At 39.0% G+C, this 14898-nt stretch overlaps 1 long non-coding RNA gene across 1 annotated transcript in view; it reads left to right on the forward strand.

Annotated features, from left to right (window-relative positions):
* Positions 1 to 2027: 2027 nt before the first annotated feature.
* Positions 2028 to 14898, forward strand: part of LOC141127889 (uncharacterized) — an 88116-nt gene continuing 75245 nt past the window's right edge. Inside the window, exon 1 of the long non-coding RNA XR_012241604.1 lies at positions 2028 to 4684. This is a non-coding gene — a long non-coding RNA (uncharacterized lncRNA). The remainder of the gene's footprint in view (positions 4685 to 14898) is intronic.

Here is a 14898-nt window from a genome sequence, read left to right on the forward strand (position 1 = left end):
TATAGATCCATGTAATGCACACATATAACAATACACACTTAAACCTATAGATTCATGTTCATACACACATACAACAACACACACTTCTCCTATAAATCCATGTTCATACACATATATACAATACACACTTCTACCTAGAGATCCATGTTAATACACATATATAACAACACACGCTTCAACCTATAGATCCTTGTTATTACACACATATAACAACACACACTTCCACCTATATATACGTGTTCATACATACATTTAATTTCACATTTCAACTATAGATCCATATTAATACACACAAATAAAACACACACACTTCCACCTATAGATCCATGTTCATACACACAAATAAAAACACACACACACACACACACATGCTTCCACTCGTATACCAATGGGTAACAATTTGGCACACTTCTACCTATATCCCCCTGGTCTATGAATATATATATATATATATCAATATATCAGCCTACACTTCTAGCTACACACACTCCCCTTCTACATATAGATTCCCTGCTGATGCTGAACACACTCACATATACAATATAAACACATCCCTCTCCCTTAGCTCTCTGTGGCCAGCCAATTCAAAACACACACCTCACTTCTTGATATAGTTTGCTGTTGATATTAAACACGCACATCACACACAAAAAGCATACCATTATAAATATACCCCTAAATGCAACATAAACACAAGCCACACAAAAACATACCACACACACACACACTTCTGTCCCTTTAGGTCCATGTTGATGCTACACATACAAACCTAACTTACAATCATGTCCCATGTAGTTCCCTTGTTGATACACACTCCGATATAGGTTCCCACTCCTGTTCTGGTAGGACCCAGTTGATAGTACAGGTATAGATTGGACTCCACTCCTGCCCATGTAAGTCCATGTTAAAGGGATATAAACAGGGCATATAAATCATACTCTTGTCCCTGTAGGTCAGTCCCCGCTACTATCCCAGTTGAAGCTACACACACACATAAGTCCCTACTCCAGCCCCTGTATGTCCTTGATAATGGAACATAAGCAGACGGTATAAGTCCCCACTCCTGTCCCTGTTGATGCTACAAACCTAAAAATAAATTCCCACTACTCTCCTTTTGATGCCACACACATAAAAGTCATAGATGGTGCTTCACACACCATATGAGCCCCTGCTACTATACTTCTTGATTCTACACACAGAATTACATGTCTACACTCCTGTCCTTGTTAATGGTACACTGCACAGATTTAAGTCCTCACTCATGTCCCTGTTGATGCTGCACACATAATATACTGTAGGTCCCCACTCCTGTTTCTATTAGTGCTACACACACAATTTAGGCCCCCACTCCTGTTCCTGCTGATACACACACAAAGTCCTCACTCCTGTCCCTGCTGATGTTACACACACAGATTCAAGTGCCCACTCCTGACTCTAAAGATGCTAGACAAACATATATAAGTCCCCACTCCTGTCCCTATTGATGTTACATACACAGTAAAAGTCCCCACTCCTGTCCCTGCTTATGTTACACACACAAAAGTCCCCACTCCTGTCCCTGTTGTTGTTACACACAGATTAAGTCCCCACTCCTGTCCCTGCTGAGGTGACACACACAGGGCCAGTGCTAGGCAAATTAGGGCACACTGCTGCCTAGGTGAGCCCAGCCACTGATGTTCCTACTCTTTATTCTCTGCAACAAGCAACTAAGTCTCAGCATCAGCAGGCAGCCACCACTCCATTCGCACATAGTGTCAGAGGCACAATGGCGGCGGAGGACTGTGTCCTGACTCCCGAATGGATGGAAATAAGCAAACATTCATTGATGGGCACTAGTAGGCTACATTGATGGGTGCTGGTGAGGCTGCAATAATAGGCGCTGGTGAGGCTGCATTTGATGGGCGCTGGTGAGGCTGCATTTGATGGGCGCTGGTGAGGTTACATTTGATGAGTGCTTCATTAAAAAGGTGGGGTATACATGGGCAGGATAAAGGGGGGGTGGAGTCAGGGGTGGAGGGGGGGGGGGTGCAGCAAAATGAGGTTTCACCTAGGGTGTCAAAAGTCGTTGCACCAGCCCTGTAGATATAAGTCCCCACTCCTGTCCCTGTTGATACTGCATGGACAGATTCAAATGATCACTCCTGTCTTTGTTGATACCAGACACACACAGATTCAAGTCCCCACTCCTGACTCTAAAGATTCTAGATATAAGTTCCCACTCCTGACTCTAAAGATGCTAGATATAAGTCCCCACTCCTGACTCTAAAGATTCTAGATATAAGTCCCCACTCCTGACTCTAAAGATTCTAGATATAAGTCCCCACTCCTGACTCTAAAGATTCTAGATATAAGTCCCCACTCCTGACTCTAAAGATGCTAGACACACAGATATAAGTCCCCACTCCTATCCCTGCTTATGTTACACACAAATCAAGTCCCCACTCCTGTCCCTGCTGATGTTACACAAAATCTAGGTCCCTATTCCTGTCCTTGTTGATGTTACACATACTGATGAAAGTCCCCACTCCTGACTATAAAGATTCTAGACACACAGATTCAAGTTCACTTCTGACTCTATAGATACTAGACACACCCCTGTCCCCACTCTTGTCTAGATACACAATATAAGTCCCCACTCCTGCCACTGCTGATGTTACACATAGATATACGTCCCCACTCCTATCCCTATTGATGTTACATACACAATATAAGTCCCTACTCCTGTGCCTGCTGACCTTACACACACAGATATAAATCCCCACTCCTGCCCCTATTGATGTTACAGTATAAGTCCCCACTACTGTCCCTAATGATATTGCATTGACATATTCAAATGATCAATCCTGTCCCTGCTGATGCTACACATACACACAGATTTAAGAACTCACTCCTGACTCTAAAGATGCTAGACGCACACATATAAGTCCCCACTCCTGTCCCTGATGATGCTACACATACACACAGATTCAAGAACTCACTCCTGACTCTAAAGATGCTAGACACACACATATAAGTCCCCACTCCTGTCCCTGATGATGCTACACACACAATGTAAGTCCACACTCCTGTCCCTGATGATGCCACACACACAATGTAAGTCCCCACTCCTGTCCCTGCTGATTGGATGTTGTATATGTGGGGAGGTTGCTTGCATTTGGCAGTCACCCCCTGCCTTTCCTTCTTGTCTATGTGCTGTGTCCCAGTGTGTGTGTGTGTGTGTGTGTGTGTGTGTGTAGTGTGTATAGTGTGTTTATGTGTGTGTGTGTGTGTATATAGTGTGTTTATGTGTATGTACATCTATAGTGTGTTTGTGTGTATATATATATATATATATATATATATATATATATATATATATATATATATATAGTGTGTTTATGTGTGTACATATATATATAGTGTGTTTGTGTTTATTTATATAGTGTGTGTATTTATATATAGTGTGTGTGTGTGTGTTTATTTATATAGTGTGTTTATGTGTATGTGTGTGTAGATATATATAGTGTGTTTGTGTGTGTACATATATACATATAGTATGTTTGTGTTTATTTACATAGTGTGCTTATGTGTGTGTATTTATATATAGTGTGTTTATGTGTGTGTTTATTTATATAGTGTGTTTATGTGTGTGTGTGTGTGTGGCTGAGCTCTTTTCCATCAGTATCCCAGCTACTCTGCAATCCATGAGTGAGCTGAACATTAATGGCAGTGAGCTCTGCCCACCTATACTACACAATCCAAAAAAAAAAATAAAAAAAATAATGATAAAAAATAAAAACATAAAGAAAGGGGAGAAAAAATCCGTCCGACATTGGAACACATGTAAAGCGCAATTGTAGCATGAAATCTGCACACAACGAGTAGTTGTTCCCCCGTGTCCTTCCAGGGCTCCACTCTTTCTCTATGTAGAAGAGATATAACACAGATCGCATTGAATGGAGCTGAGATCTCCAGGTGCAGGCGGTTAAATAGTCACTGCCAGAACCCCATGTTTTCCTTTCCAGCCGATTTTGCTTGGATCCGGCTCAAAAAAGCGAGCGAGTCTCGTGGTTTTGTTTACACTGAATGGGGAGGATAGGAACCGTGCCATGGGGCCGGCTTTCATTAATATACAGTGAGGATTTTGTCTAAATTACTGCTATGAATTTCACAGTACAAGCTTTCAAAAGACGTCTCAGGTGGCCCGATGCAACGTGATAGCTTCTTAGCAAACATATCTACTTTCCACCTCCAAGATAACCAGGAGGGGAAAAGATGTATACATAACACAAGAAAAAAAATAAATAAAAAATAAAGATGCAACCCTGTAACCACTAATATATACTTGTTTGGAAGTAGTTTTTTTTTTTTCAATCCCTCCTCTCCTACCCACCCCCTGCTTTATACAATGCGATTGTTTTGTCTAGAGAGGAAAAAAAAACAACCTAAAGTATAACAAGGAGAGAACAGTTAGTGCTGATTTTCATTTGCATAAATTTTCATATATTTTGGTGAAATAATAGACTAGTAGAGAGCTTGTCTTAGAGGAGTCAGTGCAAAGGGGGACCTGCACAGGCTTGCTTCCATGCACTTCCCATTAATGCCTTCTTTTTTTTTTCCAGGGTCACCCATTAAAACTACAAAAATCAGCTTTCTATATATTTTAAATCATTGTTTTTGTATTGTCGGGATATTTAGCTGGGTGGTGAGTATCGTTTTCTTTTTCCTCTGTGATCGCTGAAACGACAGGCTGATGTGTTTTGCTACAATGAATTTGTTTTGCTTTTTTTCTTTTCTTTTAGATCGTGCTATGATTTTGTTTGTTTTCTTTATTAGATCTTTGTATCATTTTGTAGCTTATTACTAGAGAGCTGCGGTTTCTGTGTTCTTCTAGTAGATGATCGCCTAAATCCTGGAGCTGAGAATAGAGGGGATTAGAGATGTGCTGTGTTATAGACTGAATCCTCCATTGATAATATTGGGGTGCCCTGTCTTTGTGTGTTGGGGGGGGGGGGGTCTGGCAGAGAAAGACACGGTTCTCTTCTATTGTGACAGCCTGCTTCTAAAATGCCTCTGCTGGAAATGACTCTGCTGTTTAGTAAACCGATACAGAGCTGGGATTTATCTCCTGGTGCCTCCATGTCAAAATTCAGAAAAAATAGAAAAAAAAAGAAGAATCAGTAGTAATAAGATTACATGCTGCATGCTTATTCCTTTATACTGCACAGGCCTTCCCATATATATATATATATATATATATATATATATATATATATATATATATATATATATATATATATATATATATTTTAAGCAGTGCTTTAAAATGAAATGTAGCCTGTTCATTGCATTTAGCAGACCTGCCACTTGCCATGATTCATTGATTTGCTTGCTTTGTTTCATTGCATGTAGATAGCTGTCAATGATGTGATCATTTACCAATGGACAGTAGACTTGTTGCCTGCTTGGAGTATTTATTTATTTTTTATTAAAAAAAAAAAAGTTTCTATTGTACCCTAGCCATTGTGGAGTATTGAAGTTTAGACTGAAGTGGTAAACTTACAGGAAGCAAAGGCAAAGGGGTATTGGGGGGGGGGGGGGGGTGATCTAATCCCCCTCTCTCCTGCTCTCCTTACAGGATCTCTTTAAGAGAGATTAACTCTGTGTGCCCCATTGCAACAGATGCCAGATACAGCAGCTCCCTGAAGATCATTTGTTTTCCTGACAGGGAACATTTCTGAGCAAAGCATACTGGTTGCCATAGAGAGGAAAAGAAAAGGAGGAACACTAGCCACATTAAGCTATATATTTGTGCACTGGGCTTTAGATAAAAGGGCTGAGCTTTGAATCAGCCTCAGGGAGCAGACAGCAGAAAAAAAAAGACTTTAACTTGCTGCAACCAGCTTTATTTTTCTGTTGGGTTTCTTTTATTATTTTTTTTCCTTCCCTCCTTACTTTTAAAACGCACCAGGTAATTTTATAAGCTGTTCTTAATTTTATGTGATACGGTTTGCTGAGCAAAATAAACTTTTGAAGTGTTCCTTAAATAACGGATGATATGTAGTGTCCAGCAGGGGGCGCAGCTGGTGAGTAAATATACACAGGCAACTAAACTTATCTATTCGCTTATTGTTAAGTTGCCGGCTACAGCAATATATCACTTTATTTTCTGCTTTTTCGGCCGACATTAACCCCATCCTGGATCAGGGTATATTTTATCAAATAATCTGCTGTCATGTTTTTTTTTTTTATTCTTGAATACCGACTCAAGTGCAAACTCGCTTAGGGTTTGAATGAATTTATTTATCTTACAATTTCTGGTTCCTAACCTTTTAACACTTTGCCATGGTCAGATGGAGGGGACCCGAATTGAAAAAAAAAGTAGCTGAAAGATGTGCTAAACTTTTTTTTTTTTTTAAGGATTTTACCAATAACAAAACAGTTGTTCTTATAATAATAGAAATGCATACATAAATCATAACAATAGAATGTAAAAAAAATGAAATAATGTTTGTGTGCAGAGTAAAAATTATAACTTTTTTTTTACTGTATATTAATTGTTGATTTTAACAGTTTACTGGTATACTTTTTTAAATAATAATAAAAAAAATAGGTGGCAACAATTATCATTCAGTAATAAAATATACCCAAGTATAAATAGTAAAATGTACACAATTATAAACAATAAAATATACCCAAATATAAATAAAATCTACCAACAAGCAATTCAAAATGTTACTAAAGTAGCATAGTATCAAAATGAAATCCAATTAGTAAAAAGCAATTTTTGAAAAATCTATGAACAATAAAAATAAAAAAATCTAGATACAATAGCACAGAATAAAGCTTGTAGATAAAAACCACATGATGGTATGTGAACGCTGTATAGCTGTTTATTGGCTATTTAATTGATCATGGTAGTTTCCTAAACACAGCTAGTAAATGATGGAATATTAAGCAGCCCCTTGGCTCGGTTCCTTGAATTGGTAAACTTATTGTAGCAAGTACAGTAAAAAAAAAAGTTTAACAAACTTGTTAGCAGACTTAGCAGGAGAAGACTTGGAACAACAGGGTCCTGAGCTCGAACTCCCCATAAATCTTGTTTATAAGAGCAAGGCTTGACGTCTCATCCATGTAAAAGTTACCAGTATGAGCTTCACTGTATTTTATGGCTTTATTTCACTGACAGTCAATCAAATAGCTGTTTAACAACTGGCTCACTAATTAACATTATCTATTGCTATATCGAATTTATTTGTTGCATGCTGCACCTGCTTCGTTCTTACAAATTAATCAATTAGCACAGTCTACAGTCCACTCATTATTTCTATGTACATTCATTTTTTTTACATGCACCACATTTTATGATTTTACTTTATACCAGTGCATTTGACATATGCCTACAAAAGAAACCTAGATCCCTTGCCTGCAAGGCTTCTATAAAGAACAGTGTCTAGCACAGTTAACTCCTAGCATGCTGATTAGCACATAGGAGACACAATATCACACAACCAATGCACTACTGGGATAATAGCCTTTTTTTGCACTATCATCTAATTCAGTCCAATTTATTCTCTAACAAAGTTATGTATTGGTACACCCCATTAGGCTGCTGCAGAATTCCTGCTGAGAGACAATTCGCCCCTGGAATAACAGTGTATTGCATTAACATGCTATTGCTGCACAACGTATGCTCTTTAACAAAGTTACGACTTGCTACGTCCCATTAGTTTGCATGCTCCAGGACAGGTTGAAAGATGAGAGCAATGTTAGGTCTCTGTACCCTATCCTTCAGCCCTATATGATCATTCAATGCAGTGAGGTGGCCAGCTTCCATAATGTACTCGCCCAAGCAAGCATAAATCTATGTTGTATTGCTACACTTCTCTAATAGAATATCCTTGTAAAACTGCAGTCAGGGATGACCACAATAGTAACAAATAATAATCTAGCATCTGCACCAATTCCATATTATTTGCTAGAAATTGACACAATTAAAAAAGTACACACACCTCTTCCAACACAGGACAACAAAGAGGTAACTTTTCCAGTATACAAACTTCTGTTTATTGGTTGAAATGGTGAACAGATTACAATTGTGTTCCCTCTAGAGGATGTGCATTAGCTGTTAGGATGAAATATTGGAGGTTCAGTTCAGTGTCTAATAATTAATCTAGTGAAAGAGGGGATCCATTTATCTTTTCTTTTTTTTTTCTCCAAGTGTCTAGCATGGTGGGGACTCAGTTCACTGTCAGTAGAGCTTGTACATAGTGAGAGACAATTCTGCTGCCTGGTGAACTAAAACAACTCCTTACAATGGAAACTAGTGTAAAAGTGGGGATGTTTCCCCCTGTAGCAACCAGCTACAATCCTTGCTCCACTTGAAATATAAAATATATAGATATATAAAGAAATTTTTCTCTAGTTTTCACTCCTCCAGATATTATAAATCATCTCTATTTCTTAGTAAATAGGGCATGTAAAATAGTCAGTTTTTAATTCAAGATCCCACTTGCTTCAGGATGTTAGGTATATTACTTCTGTATTTTCTAGTGTAGCACTGCATTTTTCAGTCCATATTAGAAAAGCCCAATTCACTTTATAGAGTGGTTAAGCTAACAGCAGAGACGTGGTTTAGGAGTTGTGGTGAAAAGGTGAACAGTATTGGTGGCTTTGTCTAGTGAAAAACAGCGTGGGCTCTAGTGGCAGCTCAGTTTTAGTGGGTGTGGCCTGATTCTTAGGTTGATTTACTAAAACTAGAAAGTGCAAAATCTGGTGCAGCTGTGCATGGTAGCCAATCAGCTTCTAACTTTAGCTTGTTCAATTAAGCTTTGACAAAAAACAAAAACAAAACCTGGAAGCTGATTGGTTTCTATGCAGAGCTGCACCCGATTTTGCACTTTTCAGTTTAAGTAAATCAACCCCAATGGTATGTCTGCTATGTGTCCCTTTTGCTGGTTTCTAATAGATATTATATGTGTTTTACACACTAGGTTGGTTAGCCCCTGGTATGTTGTTTTTGGCACTTCTACCAGGCATACATGCTTTAACTAAACATATGGAGCTATGGGTGAGATTTACTAAAACTGGTGCACTCAGAATCTGGTGCAGCTGTGCATGGTAGCCAATCAGCTTTTAACTTTCACTTGTTCAATTAAGCTTTGCCAATAAAACCTGGAAGCTGATTGGTTTCTATGCAGTGCTGCAGCATATTTAGCACACTCCAGTTTTAGTAAATAATCCTCAATGTGTTTTCTATAAAAAATGGTAACTGAGTTTTATCAAAATGTTATCTTTTTATCTGTTTCACAGGCCACACGTTAATACCCTGATATTATAGTGAATAAGATTTCTATAAATACATACTGTATATGTTTCTTGTATATAGGTTTATTATAGTTATTATGTGCCTAGTTATGCTGGCCATACACTATACGAAAAATAGACCGAAATTTGGTCATTTGGCCAGTTTGTTAGTTTTTCGGCCAGTTAATGGGGACAAAATCGAAAATCGCTGGGACGTTTTTGAGCCGAAAAAACGAAGGACAAGTTTGGAAATTTTCTGCCGAGTGAACGATAAATTGAAAGGTTAATGTGCTTCCCGTCCGAACTGTTTGCACTAGGTATATGTAAAAAAATGAACAAAAAATGGATTCATTTATGTCCACTGAACAATTTATCGCTCATTACATGATGGCACTATCGTTTGCTCTCACGGCCAAATGTTCGTCTTTCAAAAATGGCTTTGGCCACTTTTCATATAGTGTATGGCCAGCATAACACAGACAGCCTAAGTGGCCAGTACAAAGTCATCACACGTGGCCTCTTATGGATTTCATTTGTAAGTCATGCACAGCGGTAACTTAGTTTAGTGGGTGTGGCCTGTTTCTGGGGTTGGTTTACTAAAAGTAGAGAGTGCTAAATCTGGTGCATCTGTGCATGATAGCCAATCAGCTTCTAACTTCACCTTTTTCAATTAAGCTTTGGAAAAAAAATATGAAAGCTGATTTCTAGGCAGAGCTGCACCAGATTTTGCACTATTCAGTTAGTAAATCAACCCCACAGTGACAGGCAGTAACAATATAGTTTATAATGCTGTATTTAATCATCAGTGGTCTTTCTGTTTTTAGATCATCCTATAAAAGCACAGCGTTGTGTGAATGTAGGAACATGATTTCTTAAAATGCAAAAACACATATAAAACAATTTATAAAAGTGTTTTCTTTTATCTAAAGCCTTGTTCAGACCTTTATGCTTAAAAACAAAAGCATTCCAAAAACACTCATTCAAAATTGTGGTTTGTATGTATTGCTATGTAAGTGACTGTTATACACGCATGTTTTGTATGTGTTTTCTGGGATGGAGAGCACACCTTGCTTTTTATATGCTGTTGCTCATATTAAAATGCAAGTTTAGTGCATTTTAGTGCATTTTACATGCTCCCTGCCATTCATCTCTATGGAAGATGCAGCTGCAGGAAGCAGCAGGTAAACTGGTACATGTAAAAAATGAAAACAAAATCACATGATATCATGTATATATGTACTACACCATTAAAAATGGTATAAAACACATTATGAGGTTTGCAGGCAGTGTGGAAATGTAGTATAATGCACAGTAACATCAAGGTTTGAATGTATCCTTCAATCTGTCACCAAGAAAAAAAGCAGCACTTTACGAATCAAATCAAGCCATTTTCATTGAGTATAGGCCCGGTTCACACTGCAGCGATGCGGGAAACCTGCAAATCCACTGTGGGTTCCTGCATCGAACGTCTCCCGCAGACAGTTCACACTGCCCTATGCGAACTGCTGGGAGTGTCAATTGAAAGTTAATGACACCCCCAATCAGTTCGCATATCGCAGTGCGAACTGCAAATTTGGACAGGAATTGGATTGCATTAGGTGTTCACACCCATGCGATCCGATTTTGCTGTGGACCAAAAAAAGGGTCCTGTGCGAGTTTGGTCTGAATGCAATGCAAATTCAGCCATACTATCTGTATGGCTGAAATCGCATCTCACAGAGATCGCATGTGATTTTCAGAGCGGTGCGAATCACATCCGATGTTGGACATCACACCAGTGGGAACCGGCCCAGGGGTTGATTTACTAAGACTGGAAAATGCAAAATCTGGTGCAGCTGTGCATGGTAGCCAATCAGCTTCTAAATTCAGCTTGTTCAATGAAGCTTTGACAAAACAAAACCCTGGAAGCTGATTAGTTTCTATACAGAGCTGCATCAGATTTTGCACTCTTTAGTTTTAGTAAATCAACCCATCCCCCCCCCCCCCCAGTTTCTGAACAATTGGTATCTTGTGATAATGAATTTATTCTGGGAACAGCCATCTTGAATACTTTGTCTGCAGTCCAGGTAAAGAGCTGTGTTGAGGGTTCCATATCTACACAGCATCTATGCAAATTTCTGCTGAAGCATTGAAGATTAAAAATAAGGCTTTAGAAAGACATTCAATATGAAATCTACCATGCTCAGTCAGCTTTACATTATTGTCACATGTAACTAGTTCAATATAAAATGTGAATATTCTCCATCCTTTTAATACAGGAAGCTAAGTCTATATCAGTGATGCTGAACTTCAGTCCCCAAGGACTACTAATGGTGCATGTTGTTCCTATTACTAGACAGGAACACTCCTGCATAAACTACTAACCTCTGTAGCAGAACACTTATGATCTCACCAATGAGTCCATAAAGACATCTAAAAACAAACACTTATGGCAGGTTTTTGGGACTTGAGGAACACTTATCTATAAGATATTTGCCTGTCCTCAAATATGGTTATTAAATGACACAAAATGGGCTCACATGAAAAATGAAAAGATGCAGTGGGGGAGATTTACTAAAACTGGTGCACACAGAATCTGGTGCAGCGGTGTATAGTAACCAATCAGTGTCTGACTTAAGCTTGTTCAATTAAGCTTTGACAGTGCAATCTGGAAGCTGATTGGTTAATATGGACAGCTGCACCATATTCCATGTGCACCAGTTTTAGTAAAGTTTTAGTTCCCCCAGTGCAGAGAGTACTGGAAGAAAACTCAAATTACTGTCTAATGGCCCGTACACACAATCTGAAAATCAAACAAAAAAGACTGCTTTCAAAGCGATCGTATGGTAATCGGATCGTTAGTACAGAGCTTTCGAGAGCTGATCACGACACTTCATCTGATATTATCCCATCGGACAAACACAAAAATTTTTCTCGAATGATACCAAATCGTACAATTTTCGTTTAATCAGTACAGTCATGATCCGAAAATACAATAGAAATACACTACAACACTTGACATCACTTCTGATTTGCGAATCCACTGCAGGTTACCATATGCAAACTGCTGGGAGTGTCAATACAATGTTAATGGCACCCTCATTTCAGCTCGCATATCGCACTGCGAACTGACAGTTGCATGGGTGTGAATACTCATGCGATCCGATTCTGGTGCGGACCAAAAAAAAGGGTCCTGTACGAGTTTGGTCCAAATGCGAAGCGATATCAGCCATACTATCTGTATGGCTGAAATGGCATCGCACAGACATCGCATGTGATTTGCTCTACAGTGCGGTGCCAATCAAATGCTATCTCGCAGAGCGCACTAGTGTGAACCGGCACTAAAGCAACCTTTCTCAACCTTTTAATACCAAAGGAATCTTTAAACATATTTCTAGGTCTCAGGGAACCCCTGGTAGAACCAATTCATTGGGAGTCCACCTGGAAGAATGCCCCCTTAGAGTGGTGGTCTGGCAGCCACCCTTACAGATGATCTTTGATGAACTTTGCAGGCACCATCATTAGAGGTCAATAGTCCCCAGCTTAAGGAACCCCTAGAAACCTCAGGAGGAACTCTAGGGTTTAAATAAACGATCAAGGGGTTAATATGGCGCACAATGGAGGTAGCCGAGTACATATAACTAAAAATGGTGGGGGAGGAAGGGGGTGGGTTGGGGGTTAGCATAGCCTGATGAAGGAGCACGCATGCTCCGAACACGAAGCACCGCCCGCCTCACCCCGCTCCAGGAAGTGAAGACGCAGGTCAGCACGGCGCTCCACGGAGGATCCATGACCGACATCCTGGCCACCCGGAGGCTCTGAGGACCCTCGGCACCACCGGAACAGCTACCAGGACCCAGGTCACAGAACTCACATCCCAGGAACCCCCCCACTGGCCCGTGACACCCACATCCCCCGAGAGCACACAGATGAAACTACTTTACATGCTGGTTTTTAGCAACTCAAATGTGGGTGTTTTTATCTATTGTAATAAATATTTTTAACATACATGCTGCACTTAGAGGGCGCCGTCCTTCTTTCTTTTTTATGGAACTCTAGGGTTTCACAGAACCCTGGTTGGGGCTAAACAAATTAATCAAATTGGTGATTGCATTTCACGACCACAAAAGAAATGGCAACATATCAGACTGCTGGGCAGTAACCTTTTGGGGGTTGATTTACTAAAACTGGAGTGCAAAATCTGGTGCAGCTCTGCATAGAAACCAATCAGCTTCCAAGTTTTTTTTTTTAACTGAACAAGCTGAAGTTAGAAGCTGATTGGCTACCATGCATAGCTGCACCAGATTTTGCACGCTCGAGTTTTAGTAAATCAACCCTTATATCTCCTTTATTGTTTATAATGGAATATATTAGTAATAATGGCTTACTTAGTGTTGTCATAGGTGGTGCAGTAAAAAAACAATGGGGATGATTTACTAAAACTGGAGAGTGCAAAATCTGGTGCAGCTGTGCATGGTAGCCAATCAGCTTCTAACTTCAGCTTGTTCAATTAAACTTTGACAAAAAAAAAAAAAACATGGAAGCTGATTGGTTTCTATGCAGAGCTGCACCAGATTTTGCACTTCTCATTTTAAGTAAATCAACCCCAATGGTATGTCTGCTATGTGTCCCTTTTGCTGGTTTATAATAGATATTATATGTGTTTTACACACTAGGTTGGTTAGCCCCTGGTATGTTGTTTTTGGCACTTCTACCAGGCATACATGATTTAACTAAACATATGGAGCTATGTGTTTTTCTATAAAAATGGTAACTGAGTCTTATCAAAATGTTATCTTTTTATCTGTTTCATAGGCCACAAGTCTATACGCTGATATTATAATGAATACGATTTCTATAAATACATACTGTATATATTTCTTGTATATAGGTGTATTATATTTATTATGTGCCTAGTTACACAGACAGTCTAAGTGACCAGTTTTTAGATGCTTTTTTTTTTCTGTGGATGTGGCTATGGTAAAAGCCAGAAACAGCCAGGCTCCCAGCACACACACTAAATGATTGATTGGAAACCAGCCTCTCCACACACGATTAATAGACTTTCCCCCTGGAGGAGTGAATACACGGCTTCCAATGCATTTCTCACCACACTACATACTGTAATGAATTTGCTGGCGGTAGAAGTACTCCAGCTGGAGGCACCTTGACTGCCCTGTAGTAACAATATAACTGTTTAACCTTTATTATTTAATATTAGAGTTAACTATCAGTTTTCCTTACCTAAATGCACCATTTTATATAAAAGCTAAACAAAGCCTATGTATTTTTTTTCCTTAGATGCCTATATTGATATCCTAAATGAGATCTGTCTAAATTGGCCTTAGTAAATGAATGTGAGTTAGAAACCTTAGATTGTAAGCTCGTTGAGGCAAGGGACTGATGCGAATGTACGATGTATATGTAAAGAGCTGCGTAAATTGACAGCGCTATATAAGTACCTTTAATAATAATAATAATAATAATAATAATAATAATAATATATAAGGCCTTAGCAGTTCTATGTGGATCCACTTTATCAAATCAATGTTGTTGTTGGATATTAGTCAATGTACCTCATTTTGGACCCTGAGTATATTCTTTATTTGGAGTATTTGGAGATTAGCAAAAAGA

The sequence above is a fragment of the Aquarana catesbeiana genome, linkage group LG02 (genome assembly GCF_042186555.1).
Source record: "Aquarana catesbeiana isolate 2022-GZ linkage group LG02, ASM4218655v1, whole genome shotgun sequence".
Classification (NCBI taxonomy): Eukaryota; Metazoa; Chordata; class Amphibia; order Anura; family Ranidae; genus Aquarana; species Aquarana catesbeiana.